General features: G+C 42.0%; 1 long non-coding RNA gene across 3 annotated transcripts; it reads left to right on the forward strand.

Annotated features, from left to right (window-relative positions):
• Window positions 1-80: 80 nt before the first annotated feature.
• LOC106890280 lies at window positions 81-23,258 on the forward strand. 3 transcript variants are annotated; one of them, XR_001412496.1, is made up of 8 exons: window positions 81-740; window positions 1,101-1,152; window positions 1,837-1,968; window positions 16,063-16,168; window positions 16,610-16,813; window positions 18,131-18,206; window positions 19,862-19,923; window positions 21,247-23,258. It is a non-coding gene; the product is annotated as an uncharacterized LOC106890280 (long non-coding RNA). The 3 variants fall into 3 exon arrangements; XR_001412495.1 differs by having other exon boundaries at window positions 81-1,152; XR_001412497.1 differs by having other exon boundaries at window positions 81-1,152; window positions 16,702-16,813.
• The last annotated feature ends 1,451 nt before the right edge of the window (window positions 23,259-24,709 follow it).

Here is a 24,709-nt window from a genome sequence, read left to right on the forward strand (position 1 = left end):
CCCCCTCGGGAGCGGGGCGGGCTCGCTCGGCCGCCCCCGGGGTGCCGTGCCCAGCATGGAAATGGCGGAAGGGCGGCGGGACCGGCAGCCCCCTGCCCGCTTATCGGCGGAGGGCACGGCAGGGTTATCTCCACACCGGCCGGCTCTCCCCGCCCTATCGGCCCTCCTCAGGGGACGGGACGCCCCTCGCAGCCGGCGCCAGGGCCGCTGCGAGCGCTCCCGCTCCCCGAGGGAGGCTGTTTCCTCACGGGGGCCTGGCGGCTTCTCTGACCCCACAGGGGCAGCACGAGGGGAGCTACTGCCAAGGCCGCGTCCCCCCCACCATGGAGGGGCTGCCAGCAGCGCCTCATCACCTTGTGTTAAGGGCCCAGTGGGTGTTGGGGTCCCTGAGCAGCCCCCTTAGCTCTCTGACCCCTCACTGCGCAACGGGCTCCGGGGGCTAAGGGTGCCCACTCCCCACTGGGGAAAACCATCCCTGGTGGGAAAAGCTCTCTTGGCCCCCCGGGGCTCCTCAGGAGTGGTAGCTGGAGCTAGCTGGTCTGTCTGCCTCTTGAGCTGGGAGGCCATGGTGGCTCTGACCATAGCAGCTTTTGAGGAGCCCCTTCCAGGACACCCCAGCTTCTGTGTTCTCCCTGTCCCTCTGAAATCAGGACAGGCTGATCTTCCAAGCTGAAGATGTGGCACTTACCAGATGTTGATGCTGTTTGCACTACATGGCCCGTGAACAGCAGTTTAGCCTGGTGAGGTTGACTCATGGGGACTGGCTCTTTGCCATTGTTTGTAAAAGTCATTCCTTGGACTTTCTATCAATCAGACATTCCTTTCAAGAAAGTATCATTAGTTATTTTGGCACCCTCCAGTCTTTGCTTTTATGTTCTCCCCAATTCCTCACTGTTCTTAGCGTTTATTCAAGTAGTTACGGCACGTAGGTCCTTTCTACCACACCTTCTTGTTTACAAACCTAATTTAAACACAGTACTTGAGGAATCAGACCATGGTAGACAAAGACAAAAGGATTTGCAATGAGTTTTGTAAGCAGCATTCTGTTATTACTGAACAGTTTTCACACACACTAAATTCTACTTAAATTATTTTTCCAGAATTCACCGTTGGGGATTCACTCTGCTGGATCTAGCTGTGCTGCATCCCCTGGTGAGTACCGCATCCCTGTCTTCAGGAGCTTAAGCTAAACCCCTCTGCTATCGCTTGAGTAACTCTTTGCAAATGAAGCCTCTCCCAACAAATATAAAAGCTGCTTTCCATCAGCCCTGCTGTGGGGCGGGAAAAAGTTTAAACAATTTTCTTGAATATATCCCCTATCTGAATCCTAACACAGTCCATATTCAGCTTGTAGGGGCAGGTCATGTCCTGTACCTGTTAGTTGGGAGTCCCCGGCTGGGATGCTGGTCTGCCAGCACTCCACCTGATTTCTCCCAGGTGCACAGTCTTCTTACTCACCTGCTAAATTTCTCAGCTGCAGGCTGGTCCTAAGTTAGTTAAAGGTGCTGTAGAGATCAATCTGGAGATTGATCAGATATTTTATCTTATATTGGATGCCGAGGGCTGGGCTTTGGCTGTATATCTGTTCTAGACTCTGCCTGCTAACCACATTACCCTGGGCTTGTGACGAACCTGTAGGCTACCTTTTTTCCAGAGCAGTATTACAGTTCTTTGAAAAAGTGAAGACGACCTCTACAACCCCATGTTCCATGAATGAGTTTCCTAACGACCGTTTAACTCATGCATAGACCTGCATAGGTGTTGGGTTTGGAAACAAAATAAGTGAGCTCACTATGAGGCTATTAAGTCCTTTTCCCACCTCTTCCATTTTTTCAGTTTGCTGTCCGTCTGATTCCTACTTCTAGAAGTCCTCCAGAGGCAGAGCTAGGACATCACCTGCTGACAGCCCACTCCCACCTTCGTGTAATCCAGCCAAAATCAGTCACCAGCCAGCAAGCGTTTGCCAAGGTATCTTTAAAAACAGCTATAAGAAAAAAAATGGTTGAAAGGCTACAGTATTACTGCTAAAAAATGTTTATGTTCTTGTTCTGCTGACGCACTTTGTTATGCTGTTCGCTGTTTTGGTTGCAAAGTGGATTTGCTTACCTTCCTCACCTCTATAGCAAGCCCACATGTAAATTACTTACATTACACTTTCCCCTAACACAGCAGTAGCTGATTTTATAAAGACCAGACAATTGTAATGTTGGTTTAAATCCAGTCTATTTAATCCCAATTCACTGTTGAATTGTGGTGTGGGGTTTTTTTTCAGTGAGAGAAAAAATTGCTCTATATATCTTTTCATTCTATGCTATTAATTGCTGCTATATCGTGTTCAAAGTAACAAATGATCTTTGCGCTGTTGAGTTTAAATATGGAATATTATTTCTCAAGTCCCAGTCCTCAACTACATCTATTAATGTAATCTCTCTTGTTACCAGCCAGCTCTAGATAATTAGTTAGTCTGCAGTGCTTTTAGAAATTTGGAGTCCGTGAATTAATAGCAAGGTTTCTGTGGGAAGTAACTAAAAGAAGCAAGTCTGGTTTTGTTAGAAATAAATTTTCTGTGCATGGCTACAGACTGCTAAGGGGATCTGCAAGTTGAAAAGGTTGAAAATCCCTGGCTAAAGGTTTAGACATTTAACTTAAATAAATCACATGAGTATTCAGCACATCATTTTTGAATTATGAAGCACACATTATAATGGGTTGTTGTACTTCAAGAACGGTACCATGGTTTAGACTCTCTCAGGAATAAATGAAAATTGTCCTGAAACAAGCTCTGTTTGGGCAACATGAAAGCATTACGATAAAGCAGAATCTAGACAAAATATAATTATCGGACAATTGGCTATATTAATGTGACTTTCAAAATGATCAAGTATATTTTAAATACAATTCCAGGGTGATTGGTACTATCTTAAAAATGTCAAAATAAAAATCAGCTGGAAAGCATAAATTTTATTATTAAACAGCTTACCATAAAATATTTACATATATAACTAGCTTTTACTGTATTGAGTAACTGTACTTGTTCAGAAAAAGTACTCATACAAGCTAAGATTATTTCTTTGCATAGTTTAGAAAGATCAAGTCATTAGCTGCCTTTTTTTTTTTTTTAAGTTACCTTTGTACAGGTATCAGCATTGTAGAACTCTAAAGCAGTGATGGGTATTTTCAAAAATGTATTTCACTTATTATAGGCAAAGACTAAACCTAAGTGTAGTTTAATCAGTAACACATATGATATCTAAAATTTTAGTACTGCCAAAGTTTGTCAGTGTCTCATGACAGCAAGTTTTAGTGCTGTGAAGATAGGTAAAGATTTTCTGGTTTTACCGAAGGGCCCCTCTAATGAGCTCTTCTGGTACTCCTTCTTTAAAGAGATATAGCCAAACCACTTACAACTATGGGATTAACTCCCAGCCAAGGTCAGTGTTAGCAAAGGGATATATAGCCTCCTGAGATGTGATTAAGTACCACTGATCTTATTTAGGATGAGTATTTTATAGAAAAACTGTGCTATACCTGAGGAACAGAAAAATGATGTGAGGAGTGGGCCGAGTTGCAAGATACGTCCTGTGTATGCTTCTGAATTTTGGAAGGCTTGAGCTCTGTAAATGAAACAGAGCTAGAATCTGTTGGAAATGTGTGGCTTTGATTAAAACAGACACTTTAAAAATATGATCAAAACTAGGTGAGCATGCAAATTTGCTTGTATCTGAAATCTGAAACTCTGTAATGCTCAAGTGGAAAGAGATCATAGTCTTCATTTGGATTTTCCTTGGCTTCTGCTAGTGACTACTCATTTAAATAATTTTTATTAATACATGGGAAGCTCTGAAAGCTCTGACTCTGAAAGAGATTCTTCTGAGATCATAGTGCTCTGCCGTGTACTAGCTAAGCATAGTGATAATTGAGTTTTAAGGCTAGAAATAATACTAAATGTCATAGTTAGACATTCAAGTTTTATGAGATAAAAGTGATTTTAATAATAATTTCATAACATACATTTATGTAACATCTTTCATTTTCAACATGAAGATGTTGTTCAATATACTTTTTTCCCTCCTTTCCTTTGTGGCAATGGTGACTAATGGACTTGATTCCCTTCTTTGCTCTCAGTTGTGCAGCAACAGTTTTTAGGTCCATGGTGTAAACGGGCTCTACAACAGTGAGCTGAACAGGTTGCCCAGGGAAGTCGTGGATGCCCCATCCCTGGAGGGGTTCAAGGCCAGGCTGGATGTGACTTTGAGCAACCTGCTGTGGTGGGAGGTGTCCCTGCCCCTGGCAGGGGGGTTGGAACTAGATGATCTTTAAGGTCCTTTCCAACACAAACCATTCTATGATTCTGTGATTCTATGATCTGTGATGAGAACAGGCCCTTCTGTTGAGGGTTTTGCTTAACTGCTGATGGGCCACTGGGGCCAAATGCAAAGAGCTGAATGTTGAATTGATCCTCATTTTCAGCAGAGCTAGAGAGTCCGAGAATGTCCTAATTCAGCACTGACACTGAGAAAATCCTGAGGGAAGTCATGGTCTAAGAATACTGCACACAGTCATTTTAATTTCTAATATCTGCAATGTTTCCTGGATATAATAGAGAGATGTTACAATTCACTTTAGTTTTAATGACTTAATTGGTTTATATAAAACAGTTAAACTGAGAACGTTCATAATTGTTTGGGAAGAGATGCTATTCTGTCACTCCCATACTGTTAGTACGTGACACTAATATTAGCAGTAAACCTTAAAGGGAGAGTAATATCTGAGGGAAACTGAGAAGATTATTTAATCTCTGAGTTTAAACTACAGAATTACACTAAGTGTTTTCTGGCATTGCAGATATCTGAAGAATTTTTTCAGTTTTTTTCATTTTGAGTATGTGAAATTGAGCAAGATTTCTGGGCCTGAATTAGTTTCTAATTCGGTGGTAAACAAATAATTCTTTATTTTGGATTCACCAGCAGGATGGTTGTAGGTTGTTTTATGTTTCTTTTGGTGCAGGGTGGGGAAGGAGAAACACCAAGCACAAAAATTGAAGTATTTGCTTGTTAAAGTATTTGCAAGTTTTAATAACTACTTGATAAATAATAGCGTTTTTAAGAATTTGTGTGTGTATTTGATGAATAAAACCTCCTCTCTCTCCTTTAATAGTAGCTAGGAGTGGTTTTGGTTACATTTGTCACAATAGTGTCTAATAATATTGGCACTGACGTTCAGTGTTTCTCTCTTGTTTTGAAACAATGACTTTAGTTTTCTTTATTTAATTTGGGTTATTCTTATTGAATAGTGGTGGTGCATTCAGCGCTGTGCAAAAGATAGACTCAGTCTTCAGCCCTAAAAATTTGCTGTTAAGCTTTAATCAAAAACCAGCAAGAAAGATTTACATGGTAAATAGGAACTCATTTTATGAATAACAGTGGAAGCAGCTGACTACTTCTGAAAATCTGCCCACATCCTGGCAGTTGGGGGGTTGAAGATCTCTGTCCTTCTATCTTTACTTCTCCTACCTCATCCTTCCTTTTTCCCATACCAGTGACCCACTGAGTCAGAATGTAAGTGACCTACTGAGCAGAAGGTAGTGGAATCTATTGGTATAATAAAGCATTCTGCTCTCGCACCCTGCCCAGAAAGCTGTGCAAAAAGCTGGATGTTTTTGTGTCCAGGTTGTTTATAACAGTGCATTTGTTTTCCTATATTCTACATTATGGAATATTCACATTTAAGAGAGAAAAGACCTTTCAAAATTCTTCATAAAAAATAACCTGGCATTCCAACAGTATTTAAATATAAAAATTAATTTGTCTGCACCTTGAGTTATTCTTGGTAATTCTATACGTGAATATATCCTGAGACAAGACTGCCTCATGTCTGTTTATCTTAATCCAATGGTATTAGGCATTCTTATTCTAGAATCAAAATGTCTACATATGGAGTTAAATGAGATAGTCAATTAGGGTAATTCCATGGGTAGACTAGTTTTATTATAAGTGAAACTGTTCCATCTGCTCAACACCCAGATAATCAGAAAGAAACTGATAAGACAAATTGCTGCGTGACTCAGGCCAAAGGTACTGCTTAATGCTGTAATTGGATATGTTTGGAGTAGTGTGAGCTGGTTTCTCCCCTGACTCAACCAGCTGAACAGTCTCCCTTTTGCCAGCTACTTCCTGATGTATGCAGAGTCATCCTTTTCCTGCCTGTCTGTATTAGCAAGTCGTGTGCATGTCTTGGGGAAATATAGCCCCGCTGTGCCTTTCCTCTGCAAAAATATTCTCAAAGGCGGAATACCCAAGTTTCATTTTTTCAAGAAAGAATAGCAGCTGCTGGTGGGTGTAAATAAATAAATAAGGTGACACATACACAGAAGAAAAAGTTCATTATTTCTATCAAATTCCTACCAGAGATCTTATCGCTCTTGAAAAAATAGCTTGTGCTGCCAGAACTTATTACATATTATCTGACTAGAATTAGTGTAATAAACCCATTTTCCTTCTTAAAGAACGTGTTCAGTGGCATGTTTATATCCTATTCATAGATGTGATGTTTATAGTAAAAAAAAAAAAATGCATAATCGTCAAAGTACAGGTCTATTTCTATGTTTTTTATTAGTTATCAACCCCTTTCTGTTTACTGCAGTAGGAATTTACATAAAAGGTGATGAAGATTAGGTTTTTAGGTAAGTATATGAAACAGAGAACACTTATCTGGTACTATGTGCTGCAGTCAAGTTGTGTGTAGGTGTAGTGAAGCAGCTTTTGGAACCATAAATGTAATCTTGATAGCACTTGCATGGAAACAGTGCTATTGTATGTTAATGAAAATGGTATAATCAGCATGAAGTGAAACCGGTGACTAATTCAAAAAATAAACTTCCTGTCTGCAGCAAAAGCCCTTTTGTAGAAAAATGCATTTGCTTCATTGACGCATGGCATTATATCACATTGCAATATTAAGTCTGCTAGCAGTACTGTTCAGACACAGCAAAAAGTTTATAATTTGGAGAGTTTTCACTCTTCAATTTGTTTAATTCCTCCACCTCCTGACCGGGAGCAAAGAGCTTTACCTGACAGAATCTTCTGTCAAATGCCAGCGAGGACTGAATACTTTCAACTGTGATCTTATCATATTTCGTAAGTGAGATGGGAAATCTCCAGAAGTCCTAAAAAAGCAGAAAGTTATGTTTACAGATCAGCAGGTTATGGTCACTAGCTGGTTGTCCCCAGCTTCCTCTTTTTGCCAGCTTTCTTGTAGCTTCTAGTGTAGATTCAGTTGTAAGAGGAATGGAGGAAGCTGAGCCTTAAATCACAGGAGGTGTTTGCAAAGTGAATGTACTTAAACCCAAAGTCTCCTTTTTTGCCACTTGATACTATGTGCTGTGAATATTTACATTGGCTACAAAGTGGAAATACCAAGTTGGGAACACTGGTTGCCACAAACCAAGTTGAGTTACAGATAAACTCCAACCTTCAGGGACATTTTTGTAAAAATCTTACCTGGCAGATCAATGTGGGTTTGGTGACTGACTCATTGTTCTCCGTCCTGTGATATCATATTTTATCCTCCTGAGCTGAATTGGTTAACACTGAAGGAGACTTCAAGTGGCATTTTTCTGATGGCAATGGCTGTAGGAGACAGGCTGTAGTTTGTGTCTCCAGGTGTAAAAAAGATTGCACAGCAATCAGCGAACAGTCAAAGCTTTAAAACCAAATAAATATACAGAGTAACCATCGAGGCCTTTCGCCTGCTTTTGTTTTTGTGTTTGTGGTGAGAGCTGCGCAAGAGAAAGTTGCCACACAAGCATGTTTTGCTCTCCATCTGACTCTATCCCCATGTGATTTTTTCAAGAGTGATGATATTAGTACACTTGCAGAAACTCACAAAAAATGCACCCATTTTTAGGCACTTGGTACAAACCTATAAAATATTTACAGTATGGCCCCCTGGGAAGCGGATAATTTCTAGGTCTCACGTTGGCAGGCAAGCCACAGATCCCTCAGCCTCACCCTGATTGAGTCCTTAAGACTGCAAGAGAAAAGAAATTAAACTAGACAAGAGGAACTGCCTGCTCAATTGAGCTTTATTTTGTAGTACACAGGCAGACTGCAAGGTCAGCAAATCTCTGCAAGCTCTGTGGCCATATGGGCAATGGCAGTTTATGAAACAACCGTGCCAGATTTGGCAGTCTTGCTGGTGACCACATGGCAGGTCAGTGAAAACTATTTCAATGCCAGCTGTATAATTTCACTCTTCAGTTATCTGAGAAGAATATGTAAGACAAGATTTTAGAAAGGATGGCATCATTTCAGCTCCAAAACTTAATACTGTTCTTTATAAGGTATATATGCTTCTGATGTAACCAACAGAGTTCTTTTGCTACATCTTGGGTGATTGAAAACATCAAAGTTTAAATATTGACTGTTATTCTTTATATGCGTGTAGCCTTATATTTAAGTATTTTGAAGTAATTTTGGGGTAAACATATCAACAAAGGAAATAAGGGTGTTTCTTGAGAGAAAACTAAGACCTATGATAGGCTTAGACTGACATAATTTATTTGTAGCCTGAACAGCCTTCAAATCTTTTGAAGTCCTCTACTTTAACAAAATGCCCTGTTTTCTGATTGTTTTAAGAGGGCTGCTGCTTATAGCTTACTTACACTCAGGTTGTTTCTGGCTGGTCAAGGTTGGAGAGATCATTGTGGCTGACCACTGATTGTGTCACCAGCCTTAATACTGTTTCATCTTTCAGGCCTTCAGCTGCAGGGCCAGATTAACGTGAATGTGGGAGCAAACTGAGTCTTGCAACACCTGGCCTCTGCAGATAACCCCACCCAGCTTGACTTCAGGCCAAGTCATGGCACAAACAACCTTCGTTGTATTGACAGATGACCTCATGAGAATGAACAGATAAGACCAAATGATGTTGATACTACTTGATCTGTAAGCCGTGTTCGATATTGTCAGCCAGGGCAGTCAGGAATGCTGATATGTGACCACAAGCCCTTGGAGAATTTGTTTGAAGGCTAGCTATCATCAGGCCCTGTCAGGACGCTGATGAAGCCCTTGGGGCTTCATCCCCCCAGCTGGCTCTTGTTAGGCACCCTGCTTGCTTCACTGGGAAAATCCACCATTCTGAGTTTTCAGTAAGCCTTTCTGCATACTACAGTCCATAACTGCAACAATAAATATAAAATATCACCACTCACTAAATGTACACGTATTTCTATTTCTGTGTACTTTATTTGTTGTAAGTAGTTCCAGTAAGAAGGTACTGCAGGAGTACCTGTGGCAGTTTATCAGTGTAACTGCCTCCATTGGTGGCACTATACTGTTTGAAGTGTACCAGTAAAACACACCCCAAACTAATGCCATCACGTGAGAAAAATATAGTAGAAAGATCAGGCTAAAAATTACTTCAAATGTGAATTGATTCTCTTTGTAATCCATCACTTAAGAAGGGTGAGGAACCTGCTGTAGGCTCATAGAGACATATCCCATGGTTCTTTGTCAAGTGGTTTGTGATTTACCTGGGAATCATGCCTGAATGGAAGTAGAGTAATGTGGTACTGGGAGCTGATCCACAGTAAATGGAGAAAACCCACAAGTTTGTTTGCGAGAAGCATATTCTCCAGGACAGAATTGAATTGTACTTGTTTGTCCCACTTGCAAACAGCAAACAAGATACCTGGTCCTAGGATTTATTCCAATTAATCCTACTAATGCTTCTGTTCATTTTGGCCATTTCTTGATCGCTCAAGAGGTGAACTTGGATGATCTCTTACTATCAGTGAAGCAGATGTGGCATTTTAACACTGTAAGCGAAACGAAATGTCAGGATGGTCAGAGAGTTTCAGTTTTCATCGGTACTTCAGGGGTTTTTGCTTGGTTTCACCCTACTAGTGAAGCAGGCTACTTCACCCCATGAGCAGATTCTTTTTGCATAATAGTAAACTAAAACTTAAAATGAGATACACTGTTAAAGATGACATACAAGGCACAAACATTTGACAGTTATCCCATTTGTCAAAATCACTTGAAATTCCAATTCTGTTCTCCAGAGTGCTGACAACAAACTTGATAGTATCAGCAAATTTTGCATTTGGAATTCTGGTGTTCAAGGTATTAATACAAATACAAACTGCTTTACAAATCTTTTGATACGTTTTCCAGCTTTATGGCAGACTATTGATAACTACTCTGCATACAATAATAAATTAACATTGTTTTCTTATGGGAAACAGGAGGTGTGGGAAAAGCTTTTTTGCAGTCAAAAAAACATCAGATCCATTGGCTCCCACTTATAATGTATGGCCACTTCTTTGGATAAAAATGGAACCTGTGCTGTGCTGTGGTTTGGTCATATCTATGTCTGGATTCAAATAAGTTTCTTAACAGGTTATTATATTTTAGATGCTTTCACAGACTGTTTAATGAAGAGTTGTAGTATTCAGCCAGGTATGCTGAGGTGACTGACTAATGCAAATATACATGTAAAAGCCAGTTTTGATTTCATTGTTAACTAGTGCCTCGGTATCTGTCCTTGTACAGTAAACATCATACTTCATAGTTTACATCAGATTGAATCTTTCTGCAAATATAAACAAATACATTCATGAGAACAGGAAGGTAAACTCTGTGGGATATTCATGGCTGCAGTGACAAATCAATTAAAAATAGTCTTTTGTTGTTGATTTTTTTCAAATTAAACCATCCTGCCCTGTAGTGCGTAGCACCTAAGGCAAGAGCAGCTTGGGGTCTCACAGCCAGGAGAAGTATTTATGGGAGGGTTTGGGATCTCACAATTGCCAGGATCTGGAAGGAACATGCCAGTTCTCCGCGCCATGAACTCATTCTGCGCTGTCATTGCTTAAAATAATGATTTTAAAGCTCCTTTTAGTCTTCTTGATTAAAGGTTCTCACATGGAAAGACTTCCCTCACCCAGGAGGGACTCCCCTGGCAGGCTGTCAAAGGAGGAGTAAAAAAAACAAAACCATTTAGTTTCGCTCTCAGTTAACTGGAAGCAGAAGCATCTGCGATCTTTATTCCGCACGTGGCTGGTCTGGGCATTTCCCTCCAGCCTGGGTGAGGCTCCGGTGTTTGGAGCAAGGGCTGCTTTGGCTGCTCCTGGCAGGGCTCACCCAGCTGGCTGACTCAGGAAGGCTCAGCAGAAAGACTAAGGTTTTTAGGGAGTGCAGTTACTGGTGTTTAGCAACTGTGAGTCGTATTTGCTTTCTGTCTGCCAGAGTCATACCTGTGTGAGCGCAGTAACGTCAGTGCCTGGGTGCTGCAGTCAGTGGCCTATAAATGCCACCCCGAAAGCATGAGCCATGCCTCCTGTGTAGGACTGAAAGCCGTGTCTGGGACTCCAGGGAGGGAAGGGGAGAGCACGTAATACCTGGGACATTTTATAAGGTGTGGTGCTGACTCAGGCTGGCTACAGCCAAATCTTAGGGTTTTCCAGACCAATAAACAGAATTAACTAGTAATAACAACAAACCTCCATGACTTAGACATCCACAGCACAAAGTGGCCTCTGCCATACCGTGTAAGGTCACCGAGCACAAACCTAACACCCCGTCTCAGGAGGAGGATACAGCTTGCAGCTGTAGGGCTTGGGAGCCACTGCAGTTAGCTGCTTACACAGTAACGAACGAGGAGAGAATATGTCAGCAGACTGATAAACATGTGCCCTGTGGCTTTGGGTAGCCTTACCTCTATCTGGAGATCTGCCTTGGTTCTCAGCAAGTAGTTATCAAGCTCAGTCATGAAAAGATTGACATCAATTAATAAATTGGTTGCATTAAAACTAAGCCTGCTTACCACTAGCACTGATACATGAGATTACTAGATGCTATTACAAAATCAGTTCCTCCTACAAGAGGCACAGTGCAGAGGGCAAGGGTTGCAGCTGGAAGTGTCAGTGGTGCCGCAGGGTGTGAGGAGAGGATGGGGGCTGCCCCCGCGCTTGGCCGTGCTTGGTATTGAATACTGCAGCCACTCTTGCCTCCCCACAGTCTGGTGCTCTTTTGATGCAAAGACCTGGCTTTCCTTTGAGCTGGATTTATAGAGAATGGCGGAAGTTGGGACAAGTTCCTTGCACCTTCTTTGCCACTCGCATGGCTGTAGAGAGAAGGCACCACCAGGAAAGGCAAAAGGGGGTTTGGTTTTTTTAGTGACAAACATCACCAATCTGAATGATTAAAAAAGTGCTATCCAAGTGACAAATTTGTTAAAAGCTAATTCTCTTCTTTAATATGTAACACAGCCGTTTATTCCCATCATCAGTAGAAACCTTATAGAAGGTATAATTATAGGTAATTAACTTTTCTCTTTTTTTTTTTTTTTTTAAACCAAATACCTAAAAACTTGTGATCTCCGAAAAAACAAGCTGTGTTAAAAGGGGAGAGCTGAACGTGGAGTCAAAATCATAGTCTATTCTTGCTAATGAATGTGCTCCACAGAAAATGCACCCTGGGTCTTGCTTCACTTGAAAAAGAGCAGAGGCTCTGAGAAGAAATATTCAGAATATTATGAACTTTACTGTTATATAGTGAATATAACTGTATGGACTGTTTCATAGTTGTAGTTACAACACTGAGGTGCTTGAGAAGTCAACATGGTTAAATTTCTTGGTGCTGTAGAACACCATTACTGGTGAGTCTGTGCTCTCCTCATCCTCATAAGGGAAGGGCTGAAGGTCCAGTGCAAGGGAACTTGTCTGAAGGTAGTGTTGATTCATGTAAGACATTTTAAAAACAGTAGGATTATAGCTGTAAAAATTAAATAACACTCTCAAATTCTTCATCTTCCCATCACTGTAGGGACAAAAATCCTTTAATTTTTTTAATGGTATGGACTTACTTAGACTGTACCTGAAAGGGAATATTTTAAGGGAATTGACAATAGCTCCTGGAGAGAGAAAAGCTGCACGGTCTCCCTGGCCCAGCTGGGGAACAGGTGTTAGGGCTATAGAGTTGCCTCTGGATCCAAATGGTTTTTTCACTGATGTGATAATAAAACCTGTGCAAAGAAACAGGTGAAAATAAATGCTGCATTTTCAACGCAGGTGGTTTTGTGACCAAAATTAACGACGACACAAAGACAAAGAATGAAAGTTTGCAATATTGGGGATGCTTAGCTTCATGGGAAAAAATAAATGTATGTCTGAATTATAGAGTCACAGAATGGTTTGGGTTGGAAGGGATCTTAAAGATCATCTAGTTCCAACCTCCCTGCCACTGGACCAGGATTACTCAAAGCTTCATCCAATCTGGTCCGATCCTTTGAGTTATGAGGTCTGCTAAGATTTCAGTTACAGAGATCAAATGAGTGCTTATTGTAATGGTATTTCTAGGCTGTGAGATACATAATACGGCTAAAACTCTAATATAATTTAACACAGTAAATTTACAACGTTAAATAAACCTCATCTTGTCTTCAGATAGCCATTGTCTTCACATTTCCCCGTCTCATCATGTGTCCTTCCTCACTCAGTTAAATCCAATTGAGACAAGACGGTTTTCAAGACACAGATGTCTTTTACATGTGTGGGCACACGTATGTACCATACCCACCAACAGCTCTGCATGCAGCAAGCTCCAGAAGTCTTGCTGCTTCTTTGGCAGTGTGTTGAATGCAATGTGCTCAAACTCATGCCCTGGGGATCCATGACTGGGCAGCTTGCTACCTGCAGTGTGTCACCCTGCTCTGCTCTGAGAACCTGCTGCCCCTGTTTCCAGCATATGCTGGGATGTGGCAACGATCAGAAGCATCTACTGCTGTTGCCGGAGGAAGAAAAAGGGCTCTGGTAGGCAGTCATGGACAGCAGCCTTTGAAATCTCCCTGCTACGAGTTGTTGGAGTTCCCCTGCAGGCAAGAGGCTCTTAAAGTTTGATTTAGAAAAGATTATTTATCACTCTACAGTTAAATGTCTGTATGTTTTTTCACTGCAAAGGAATTTGTGTTATATTTCTAAGTCTTGTCTGTAACAAAGAGTCACCTGAAGTGATCCTCAGCTCACAGAATGCTGCACCTCGACCTGAAGAGGAGTTTCAGTTGATTTAAGTTGCCCTTGCAAGCCTCGGAGCCCACAGGCAGCTGATTCTGGGCTGGTTTGTGGGTTAGACAGGATGCAGCGGTGGCACAAACAATAGGGTCATTGCCTGGGACTCCAGTTTGGGGATGAAGAGGGATTCTCAAAGTTTCTCCTTTGCACGTCCTCAAATAGGAAAGAACAGATTGTGAAAAAGGAGTAAAAGTCAGCTGGAACATTAACAAAACCCCAGTAAACGGTAGTATTATCTCTTTATTGTAGATACACCATGACTGTGAGTAGGCTGTGTTCTTACTGCAATTACTGCATTTTTAAAATGACATGTTAGTAGCAAAAGTAACACTTAAAAGTAAAGTTTAGTGTAGATAAAGACCAAACCACTGTTCCTACTCCTACTTACCCTGTGGAAAAAGCCATTGAAAGTTACAGCTATGCCAATAACTGAACTCATAGTACAATGAAATTCTGCATAGTAGTATTTAAGCACGGACAGTGTGTGATCATTTCACACACTGAGCCTGATGTAAGGATACTTTTTCAGCATTAGGAAACCTATTGCTTAATCAATGTTTCATGGCAGTTTGCATATGTGAAGCACTATATAAATGCCCAGTATGATTCAGTTGTCAGTATCTGAACATAAATTACATTTCACACAGGCTTTGGGATAAGAAATTCCATAACATTTGGCAAAATGGCTTATGCATTCCCAGTAATTTTACATAAAATCTATTCATAGTGTCCATTGACTGGAAACAATATATATGATTCTTTTAGTTGAACTAGTTAATTCAGCAGATAACCACTGCTGCTTCATAGTTCATGGATGAGAATTTAAGAGAGCAGCTGAGGCATACATTTGAATTTGATTAATGACAAAGGAACCATTTCAGAGGACAGAGGACACACTGTCCACTTAGCTCATAGTACAAAACAAAAAGTCAAAGCGACCACTTTCAGTTGAATAGTAAAACAAGAGCTGGTCCTGCCCTGCCCCGAGCACAGCCAGTCTTCTGTGGAATGAAGGCACAAGGAGGTGTGATAGGTGCTTGAACAGCCCTACCAAATTCAAACTGCTGACAGTAATTTTTCTGACATTCAGTCAAAGTGAGGCACAAAGTTGAGGTTCTGGTTTTGTTTTTCTTTCCTACTTTTGGTGATACCAGAGTTGTTAGGGCCTAATGCTGCGCTCTTTGCGCATGCAAAATAAAAGTAGATAAATGGCTGAGAATAGCAAGTTTTCCCAGTGCTGTGTCAAATACCTGGATGAGGCTTTAGTTTGGAGAGAATATTGTCCTGGAAAGGTAGGGAGGCTACCAAAGCGCTGTGCCGTTCCTGGTGCCGGCTGGGACGAGCTGGGACAAGCTGGGGTGTCTCCGTCCAGCTCTGCCTCGTGCTGCCTGGACTCCACTTAGAGAACTGAAGGCAGCGCAGAAACCTGCTGCCGGCAGAGCCAGCCCAGAGAGGACAGCGGCCGGAATAGAGCCAGAACTGCAGCCACCCAACAAAAGCACCTGCAAAACGCCTGTGAAGGGAAGAGATGGGGAAACTGCCATGGAGGGGCATTATGGAGTATAGCCTTAGCACAGCAATCACCAACGAAAAAAACAGGTTATTGTGATAAAATAATTGCCTAGTAGTGTCTAAAACTGATTCATCCAGAGATTTCTAACAGCAGAAAATTTCTTTCTGCTGTTATTTTATGTAATAGTGTTAGCATTCACTCAAATAATGAAATACTTTAAATTGCCTATTTTTTCTCTGCACTGTCTCTCAGGAGACTCGGTCGCAATGCTCTGGGATGTTTGCTCATCAGAAAATGATAGTTTGAACTCAAGGAGGAAATTATTGCAATGCACAGAGTAACAGAATGGGCTCTCCTTGTCCATTGTTTTGGAGATTTCACTCAGAGAGCTGTAAAACCAGACCCAAGAACTCCTGGTACTAGTTATTTCCTGAATAATGTATTTTCTCTTTTGCTTTCCTGTTTTGTGCTTCTTCAGGGCAGACCTCCTGTAGATCTCTCAAAGCTACAAGGAAGTCCGGTCCGAAACCACTGCTGGAGTGAAACCCTAATCTCAGCACCAATTTGCCTGAAGAGATTTCAAAGTAAGAACCCAGTCTCATGGAGGACCAACAGCTTAAACTCTTTATGCTTTTCTTACATCTTCTATCTGAGCAAGAGAGGTCTGAGACTTGTAAGACTTCTTTCCGCTATCAGTACATCTGCAGAGATAATGAGAGTGTATTACCAACACACTATGCCTTTCCTGAATGTTTTTATTAAATACAAAATACTTTAAATGCTCCTGGTGGAGCTGAATGACTCACAGAACTGGTAATGGGATTAGATCATTGGTTCAAGACTAGTTCAGGACCAATATCCTGTAATCTGATATATGTGGCTAAACCCTGTTTATGGCAGTAGGGTTCGGTGGAGAGATCCTGCCTTTCTCCTGCAGATCTCAATGCAGGGGGTAGAAGAACACAGGGTAATAAGCATTGGCATTTAATCAGTGGGTTTGCTCATGTTCTTGTTTCTGTTCCCAGTTCGTGTTCTCATTGCTGGGTCACATCATTAAATAAATAGAAGCTTTTAAGTAACTGCACATGGAAGAAAGCGAGCTGTTTTGTTCCTGCAGTGCCTCTAGCCCAGCGGGAGCCCCACAGGGATTCCAGCTCTGGCCAGCAGTGCCTGGAGCTACCGAAACCTGCTCTTTAGACATGGAAGAGGGGACATGTCTCTGCTGAATGGTGAGTTGTCAGACCATGCAGGAGGGTCCTGCATCTGCATAGCCTCACAAATCAGCCTGGGTCATGCTGATTTGCGATTAAAGACTTTCAAATTTTATTCATCCACAGTCCAGATATGAGACCTGTGTCATGATTGAACTGTGGTTTTCTGGAACTTGTCCATACTGTTCTTTAGTGCTAACTTTAGTGCTAATATCTTCAACATGCTGAGAGATTTTCAGGCCTTCTGTCTCTGAACAGTAGGTATAGTCATCCTGTCTCATTCTCTTACAGGATTTTTATTACTTTTGATACAGAAGGATACCATCTTTTTCTTCTCATTTAGTGCAAGAAAGCCTTGCTGTGGCCAAGAGGGAAAGCTTTCAAATTGCCTGAAGCTCATAAATTTCAGAAGATAAAAGTTCATATCCACATTGGCCGAGATCAAGATATTCTAATTGTATTTTGTAAGAGAATTGGTGTTGTCACTATTTCTTTATTTTGAAGAGATTATGGAAGGAGAATGTAAAACCTGGGCCTTCACAGTTTGTCACCACTTTCATGTCATCTTTGGAAACAAGAAGTGCCCTCACTTTATCTTCCTGTCCAGCACGTAACCGCCATTATATCCATATTCTTTCTGCTCTAGCACTTCTTTTTTTCCCCATCATGCATATTTTAAGACAACCTAGGGATTTAAAAAATATTCTAGCTTATTTGATATCAGTGTCTAGGACCCACAGTAGTATCAGAATGCCACCAGTAGTTACAGCATGCCATCAATAGGTACAGAGTGCCATCCCTGCAGTGTGGGAGAGGGACAGCACTCACTGAAGTTCTTCTAGACACAGCCTTGGATGGGGGTAAAATTCCTGACCCACAAACTGTCTTCTCTTCCTGGGCCAGCTACAAGAGGTTTGGGGATTTTAAGAGGCTATGGAGAATTAAATTGCGTTTGTCTTCAATTAGTTATTTCATGAGATTTCTGAAATCTCCTAAACCTACTTGCGAGTGGTCTTTCGGGTGGAAAGGAAGGAGGCGAAGAGGAATAAAGCACCATTATTTCTGCCATCCCATGAACAATCCTAGGAATAACTGAGTTTAAGGAATTTATATATATGCACATATATATGCATATAAAAATATATACCTGGGTATTATATATTTATATATGCACATATTAAATATATATGTAAATATACAAGATATTATATTTTCTATATGTCATACATATTATATATAGTTCTATTTTTAGTAGTATATATATTCCAGATTAAAAATACATATAAAATTCTGTACTCTCTATGCCTTTTGCTATTCTGTTTCTGGGAATTACAGGCATCATCCTCATCTCCCCCATTCGCCAGGACTGCTGTGACCTGAACACACCACCACCATTTCTGCCCACAGCCAGGTCTGTCTATCTCTTCCCACAAGTCCCCTTTTTCTTTCTTTCCTAGGTTTTCTGTTCCTGATAAAATTGTTATTCTAGTTTCCAGCTCTTCCTAAATGACTTGCAGAAGGCAGTGACAGGTTGCAATTTTAAATCCACTTAGCTATTTTTTTTCATGAATAATCCTGTTTGACAGGCTTTTCTCCCCTCCCTCCTTGTCATTAAGCACGGCTGCAGTTCAGGCTGAGCGAAGAGCAGGCTAATTGTTTTGGTTAAGGACACAAATGAGAGAGAGATATTTTCAGCTACTGTAGCCAAAGCAGAAACACAGAGCTGGTGTCCAAAATCTAGCTGAAAAGTAGTTTGATTTGTTACATACCATGAACATCTATTAATTAATTTTTGGATTGACATTTGAATATTGTTTCACTGCTGGTAAAACAGAATATGGACGCCTTTAAACTGTTTATATTTAAGGCCCAGCAATTAGAACAAATGCAGATTAAATCACTTGCTCTGTGCAAAGTCGTAATTTTATTCATATAGTTCTTAACTGTGATTGTGAATATATTTTTTGTTAATGCTTATGTTAATGTTTTCCAATAGCATAAATTACGCAATCTAATAATCTTAAATTATATTCCCTCCTAAAGTGAATAAGAGTCTAAACTAAGACGAGTGATTAGAAAATGAGCACAGATCTCTATCTAACCTATCCTACTGTACGTTGAGCTGTGCAGAGGCAAGGGGCAAAGCGCTGGCTCCAGGGCTCTGGCCACCCCTTTCCAGCTGGACTTGCTCAACACTTCACTCAAGAGCACAACTGGCCTGTCTATGCAAATGTCTGCATTTATCACACAAAAATGCTTTCTATGGCTTAGTTAACTTGATGCATCAGAGACAAGCCAGGAGAGAGTGAGGAATGCATGGCAGAGAAGAGGCAACATGCTCAGCCCACTTGCTGTGTGTCTGACGCCTTGTGACCTGGTGCCACTGGGTGCCAAAATCAATGGCTTGGGATTCAGGACAGGAAAACCTTCCCCGTCACCTAAAGTATGCCAGGATGTTACTGGGCTGATGCAAGCATGGGCTCACTAGGTATTTGTGTGGGCTGTGGATCTCATACAAGTCTCTCTGTATTTCCACTGATGTTGTAGGTGGCTGTAGTGTGTAGTATTATATATGTAGTATATATAAAACGTACACTGAATGGAAAGAAAAGGTGCCTAGATAAACCTAGTCTGTTCATGTGGAGCATTATTCCATATGTGCTTAGAGAGATACATGCACTCTGTTAGCTAGCAACCAGACATCAAATCATGAACAGGCAGCAGTGGAGGATGACCAAAGGAGCTACAAGCCACCTGAGCATACCATCCATTGCTTGGGGACCACTGAAGGATACATCTTTGCTAAGCTGGTGAAGACAGACCCAAACTTACTCTGCCTGTGCTCTGAGCTGGTAGGACACATCCAATCCAGAAGCCAAATGTTTGCACTGGAGGTGTTGCACCAAAGCAATACCCCTTTCTTAGCATGGTGCAAGCACAGCCACATGGCTGTTCTGCTTCTTCACTGGAGCTAGGTCAGATCTATCAATGGCCAATATAAATATGAATCTATGGGTGCACACCTCTGCAGACATGAATTTACATCTGGATTCATCCCTTTTACAGGCTTATGGAAGATGCTTATGTTAGAAGCCGGATTGCCAGAGTTCCTCTCTACTCAACTGATGGTGAGAAAGTTCAAGCTTTGGGCAGATGAAACCCCAGCTAAGTGAATGTCTCCTCAGACAGAGTTGTTCTCAAGGGGTGCCAGAAGTTAACAGGGATGGACCTAGATACTTGTATATGAGAACATTATAAGTTGAGATGTGTCCATTCTGTCTGGCCACTCTCCAGTTTCAGTTATCTAGTAACAGCTGGTGGCCCTCAAACCCCACCACATTTGCCCTGAGCGTTTCTTGCCTCCTGACTCTTGCTGTGGCCATGGGGAAGGGATGCCCTTGCAGGGTGCCCCCACCCTGAGATGTTTTGTTCAGCACAAATTAAATTAAGCAGGCATCCTTCAAAAGGCACTGCCAGGTACTTGTCATTTTTATTGTGGGCAGCCTCCGTTGTGCCAATGCCTTTACAGGTGAAATGATGTTAGTCTTTTCCTCTTAGTGTTTCTGACAGGAATTTTGAACAGGTTGGAATTAATGCAATGAACATCGTGTATTAACAACTGTTAGCTTTAGCCTAGCTAAATGATCAATTGTATGTATTTGCACTGTTGCATCCCTTCATGTTGAAGTAGCCTGGGAAAATTAATTTATTTTACTCCTTATTGATTAGTTTAAAAGGTTTTTTGCTAACCCTGTGCTCTGGAAAAGATATAAACCTAGTTATTTTGAAAAGCTAATGGAATTTTTCAAATTGTAATGGACACATCCAATTGCCATCATGTTTAAGGACTATTTCCCTCACATCCAATTGTCCAAGTGATCAACACACAGAGCACACACACTCTGATGTTTATTATCTAGAGGAGAGAGGGAAATAAAAAATAACCTCCTGTTGCCTTTTAATTGCTCATTTCCTGCTTAAGACAGCAAATGCCATTTTGCTGCTATAGGGTAGATAAATGGGTGGGATGGTTTTGCACTCCATTAAAGCAGCAGTGCTTTGATTAATTATTACAGAAGCAAACTGAAAAAATAATTATTAGGAAAGTAAGCTAGAGGTAGCATTATTTTCTTAAGCAAGTAATAAATGCAGATGATTTCCTCCAAATGCATAAAGGTTCCAAAGTCAGAAAACATGGCACTAATTGATTCAATTCTTATGTGCTGCCTGCTGAGCAGATGGGTTTATACTTGTGCTTCAAACCAGAGGCTTGGGAACTAAGTGGATAAAAGCTCTGGCCTTTCACCTCAGGTGCAGCTTTGGTTTAATGACAATGTGGGGCTTGTTCAGACTCAACAGTTCGGACTCTTTATGTACGGAATTTCATTCCTGACTTCTTATTTACATACCATTTATACTTAATTTCCTTTAAAATTTTTGTTTCTCTACAGTTTATGTGGGCTTGTTAAACGCCTGAGCTTTGATTGAGGGCAAAACATCTAATCTAGACGCTGAGAATTCAGCTCCAGGATGGTGCAAATATCCCATAGAAAAACTAATGACGTGGCACAAATTATCTCCCTGAGGTGGACAAAGGCTGGGAGCAGTGGAAGCAGACAGACCACGAATCCCAGCGGTACCTGAGTGCTGCTGTTGAAGATGCTGTGGTAGTGCTTGGGGAACCATCACCCAGGAGTACCCAGCCTGTAAATCCATCTGCTGGACACGGATCTGAGCATTTGACAGCTGGGTGAAGTGGGGAGGGGGTGTCTGTGGTGTGTGGTCCCTGAATGATGGAGCCCCAGGTGCTAGATGAATGCTGGGGAACCCCACTGCTGCCTGGATGTGGACCAGGGACACGGCCCCGCTTTCCCACCTGGGAGAAGAGCAGACATCAGTCTGTATCAGCGAGGAGAAACCTATCTGAAAATTTCCCTATCAGAGGTGAAACTCACCTTCGAACAACAAAGCCACCCCTTCCAGGGGAAGGAAAAGCAAAGAAACCTAGTTTTCACTGACCTGCTATGAGGAGATGTCTATGCGAAGCTGCGGCTGTAGAACTGCTGTGGTGCAAACAGTTCTCCCAGAATAAAGGTCTTTGGCTCAAATCAGCTCCTTCATTGCACTGAGGAGGGTGGCTGTCAGGAGGAGGCATTAGTGAGTGCTAGCAGGGCACTACCAACCAGCTTTTCTTACAACTCTAGGCACCTTTCACCTGGAGACGAATGAACATTTTTAGCTCTCCGCATGCTGTTTGTGGATTGTCACACACAAAAAAAATAAGTAAACCTCTTACAACTAATTAACAGCTACCACTTATAAAAGTTCTTTGAGTATCAATACGAACTGCTGCTCCACTCATCTCAGTGTGCAGCGTTTGCACGTTATCAAGGCAGAGAATGAAGCGAGTGGGAGTCGGGCGCAGGGAGCTCAATCAGGCTCCGTGGGCTGAACGCGGTCCTCGGCGCAGCGCTGGATCTCACGCTTAATAAATAATTGTGACAGATGTTGAGAAATCTGAAAGCTCGTATTTTAATGTGGTGCTAAATTCAAGTAGACATGTCTACAGAATAAAAAATGAGAGAATTTAGACTAAGCCAGTCTAAATGTGCTGAAATTTCATCATTAAGCATCTATTTAAGCACCTTCGAGTTAATGCTTTCAGGATCAGGAGCCAGAGACGTGTGTGTTTGGTGGTTGTGCAGGCACTGGGACGTGGTGCGGTTCCACGGGGAGCTGATGGGGTGATATGGCAAGAGACCACCAGTACCGAGCTGCTCTGAGTCCCAGGGGGAAAGAGACAGGGCTTGAAACGCATTCAGCCTAACAGAACTGCCTTTTGTCTTTTTTCTCTGCCATTGTAGTATCTGTGCATCAAGCTTTGTGCTTAAGCAAAGCTTAAAGCTGATGGTATATAGGAAAGGCCAGACCCATCCGTTGTTTCCGTGGTAGTTTTTCTGTGATTGCTTATTGCAGCAGAGAACTCAGACTGAAATGTCCCCTGGCCCTGCACGTAACAGGTCTCTCCTGGCAGCAGTGCTCAGGAGAGCAGGTTATTTCTGTCACCTTCCCCAAGCAACCATTGTGGTTAAAACAGGGCATTGTCCCTAGCCAGCATCCCTCATCTCCCATGGAGAAGATAATTAGAAAAGCAATTATTTAAATTGTTTGGAGACCTTCCAGATGAAATACCTACTGCCGGAGAAGAGTGAAGGTGAAGGAATGTTTCCAGAAAACAAACGTCCACACTTCACATATCCAAGGGCTGAATAAGGGGCTTGCCTGGTGACTGATGCTCGCGGAGCCTGACTCACATAAGCTGCATGGACTGGAGTCAGCGGGGTTACTTAAACCTCAGTCTGCAAAGGGCTGGGTGATAAATTTCAGACCCTGATTTGGCTACGGGAATAAGCCAGAAATGTAGGTAAGGTCACAGACTGTACTTCATTTCATATTTCTGGTGTTAGCACTGCAATCAGCACATTAGCAATCTACCCTTCAGAAGTGTTTGGTTTTGTGCTGTCTTGTCTTTGCATTTCTGGGATTGCTCAATCACGTGGAGCTAAATTTTATTTTACTGGAAAGAGACTCTCATTAACTCCAATGAATGGCTTATAAATCCAGCCCAGCTTTACTTTGGTTTTCTTGCACTGGGGCAAATTCTGTGCTGATCAGCCCCTGTTCAGTCACAAGGGTGTAAGTGGTTGCACAGCAAGTCCATGTAGAGTGATTTGAGCTGAAATCAAGTCAGTCTCTAGAGAGGGCAGCTGAGAACCTGTGCAGAAGACAATCTAAAATTCCTTGCACCATCTTAATAAAACAGTGTCTAAGTTCCTTGAAATTTTAAGTAATCCTTTAGCCCATTGGACAGTTGGGGGAATTTTTGGTGGTTTCCCTGGACCCAGGCTAGCACAGGATTGGGAAAGGGGAGGATTTCCAAGGTGGTGGAAGAGCTTCTGTTTCTTGCTGTGGGGTGAGCCAGCCCTGTCCGTCCCTCCTGAAGACCTTTGGCTTGTTTCTTCACAATGCCCTGGAAATGGAGATGACTCAGGAAGGGTATTAAGGGCATGAGAATACTTAAAATCTTATAAACATTTAACTCAAATGTACGGTCGTTTTTACGGTTTGTTAGTGTTAAGCTAAGCTCCGTATGTGTATTGTGTTTGAAGGTCTATTGCAAAGCCCCTGTGTTAACACTAATCCCCTCAGGATCTCTCTTTAGCAGAGGGATCTGCTGACAGCTCGGAACAAAGTTAAGCAAATTGCCCTAAACAGGGTTATCTACTGAAGGGAGCAGGGAGGGCAAAATCAGGCTGGGGTTTTACATCTGTAAACAAAAGGCTCCCCCAGCCCGGAGGGTTTGAAGCTGGGAAGGTCCCCTCTGACACATGCAGCCGTAATTCCAGCCGCTTCTTCCTTGCAGGCTGGAACAATGGGAATATTGAGGCTCAACAACCCATCGGGAGGTTTCAAGCACCATTTGCTACTCTTGTTTACAGTCCTGTCTGTTTTAAAATCAGATCTCTTAGCCAAACAAAGTGACAAAAAGAGTCAGATCAACAAACAGGATTAGTCTTCTGGTAGGGGTGTGTAAGCACTTTGTCAAACAAAAAAAAAGATGTTGAACATTCAAACTGGAGAACACCCAAAATGGTCTGTTTACCTTCATAAGCACTGCATTTATAGGTCTGTAATTGAAAGTTTCCAACCACTAAGGCTGAGAGGAGTCAGAGCTAGGGATGGGAGATGGACATCAGAGGGATGGACTCAGCAGCAGATCACGGGGCTGACGAGGGGATTTAGGAGAGGCTCCCCTTTCCCACCATGCAAGTGAACACTCCCGTAAGGATGTGACACACACAGCTTTGTCTCATTCACAGGAGCACTGCTGTCACTTTTCACGCATGCCTTGGT

Source organism: Calidris pugnax, unplaced genomic scaffold, assembly GCF_001431845.1.
Source record: "Calidris pugnax isolate Ruff unplaced genomic scaffold, ASM143184v1 scaffold111, whole genome shotgun sequence".
Taxonomy (NCBI): domain Eukaryota; kingdom Metazoa; phylum Chordata; class Aves; order Charadriiformes; family Scolopacidae; genus Calidris; species Calidris pugnax.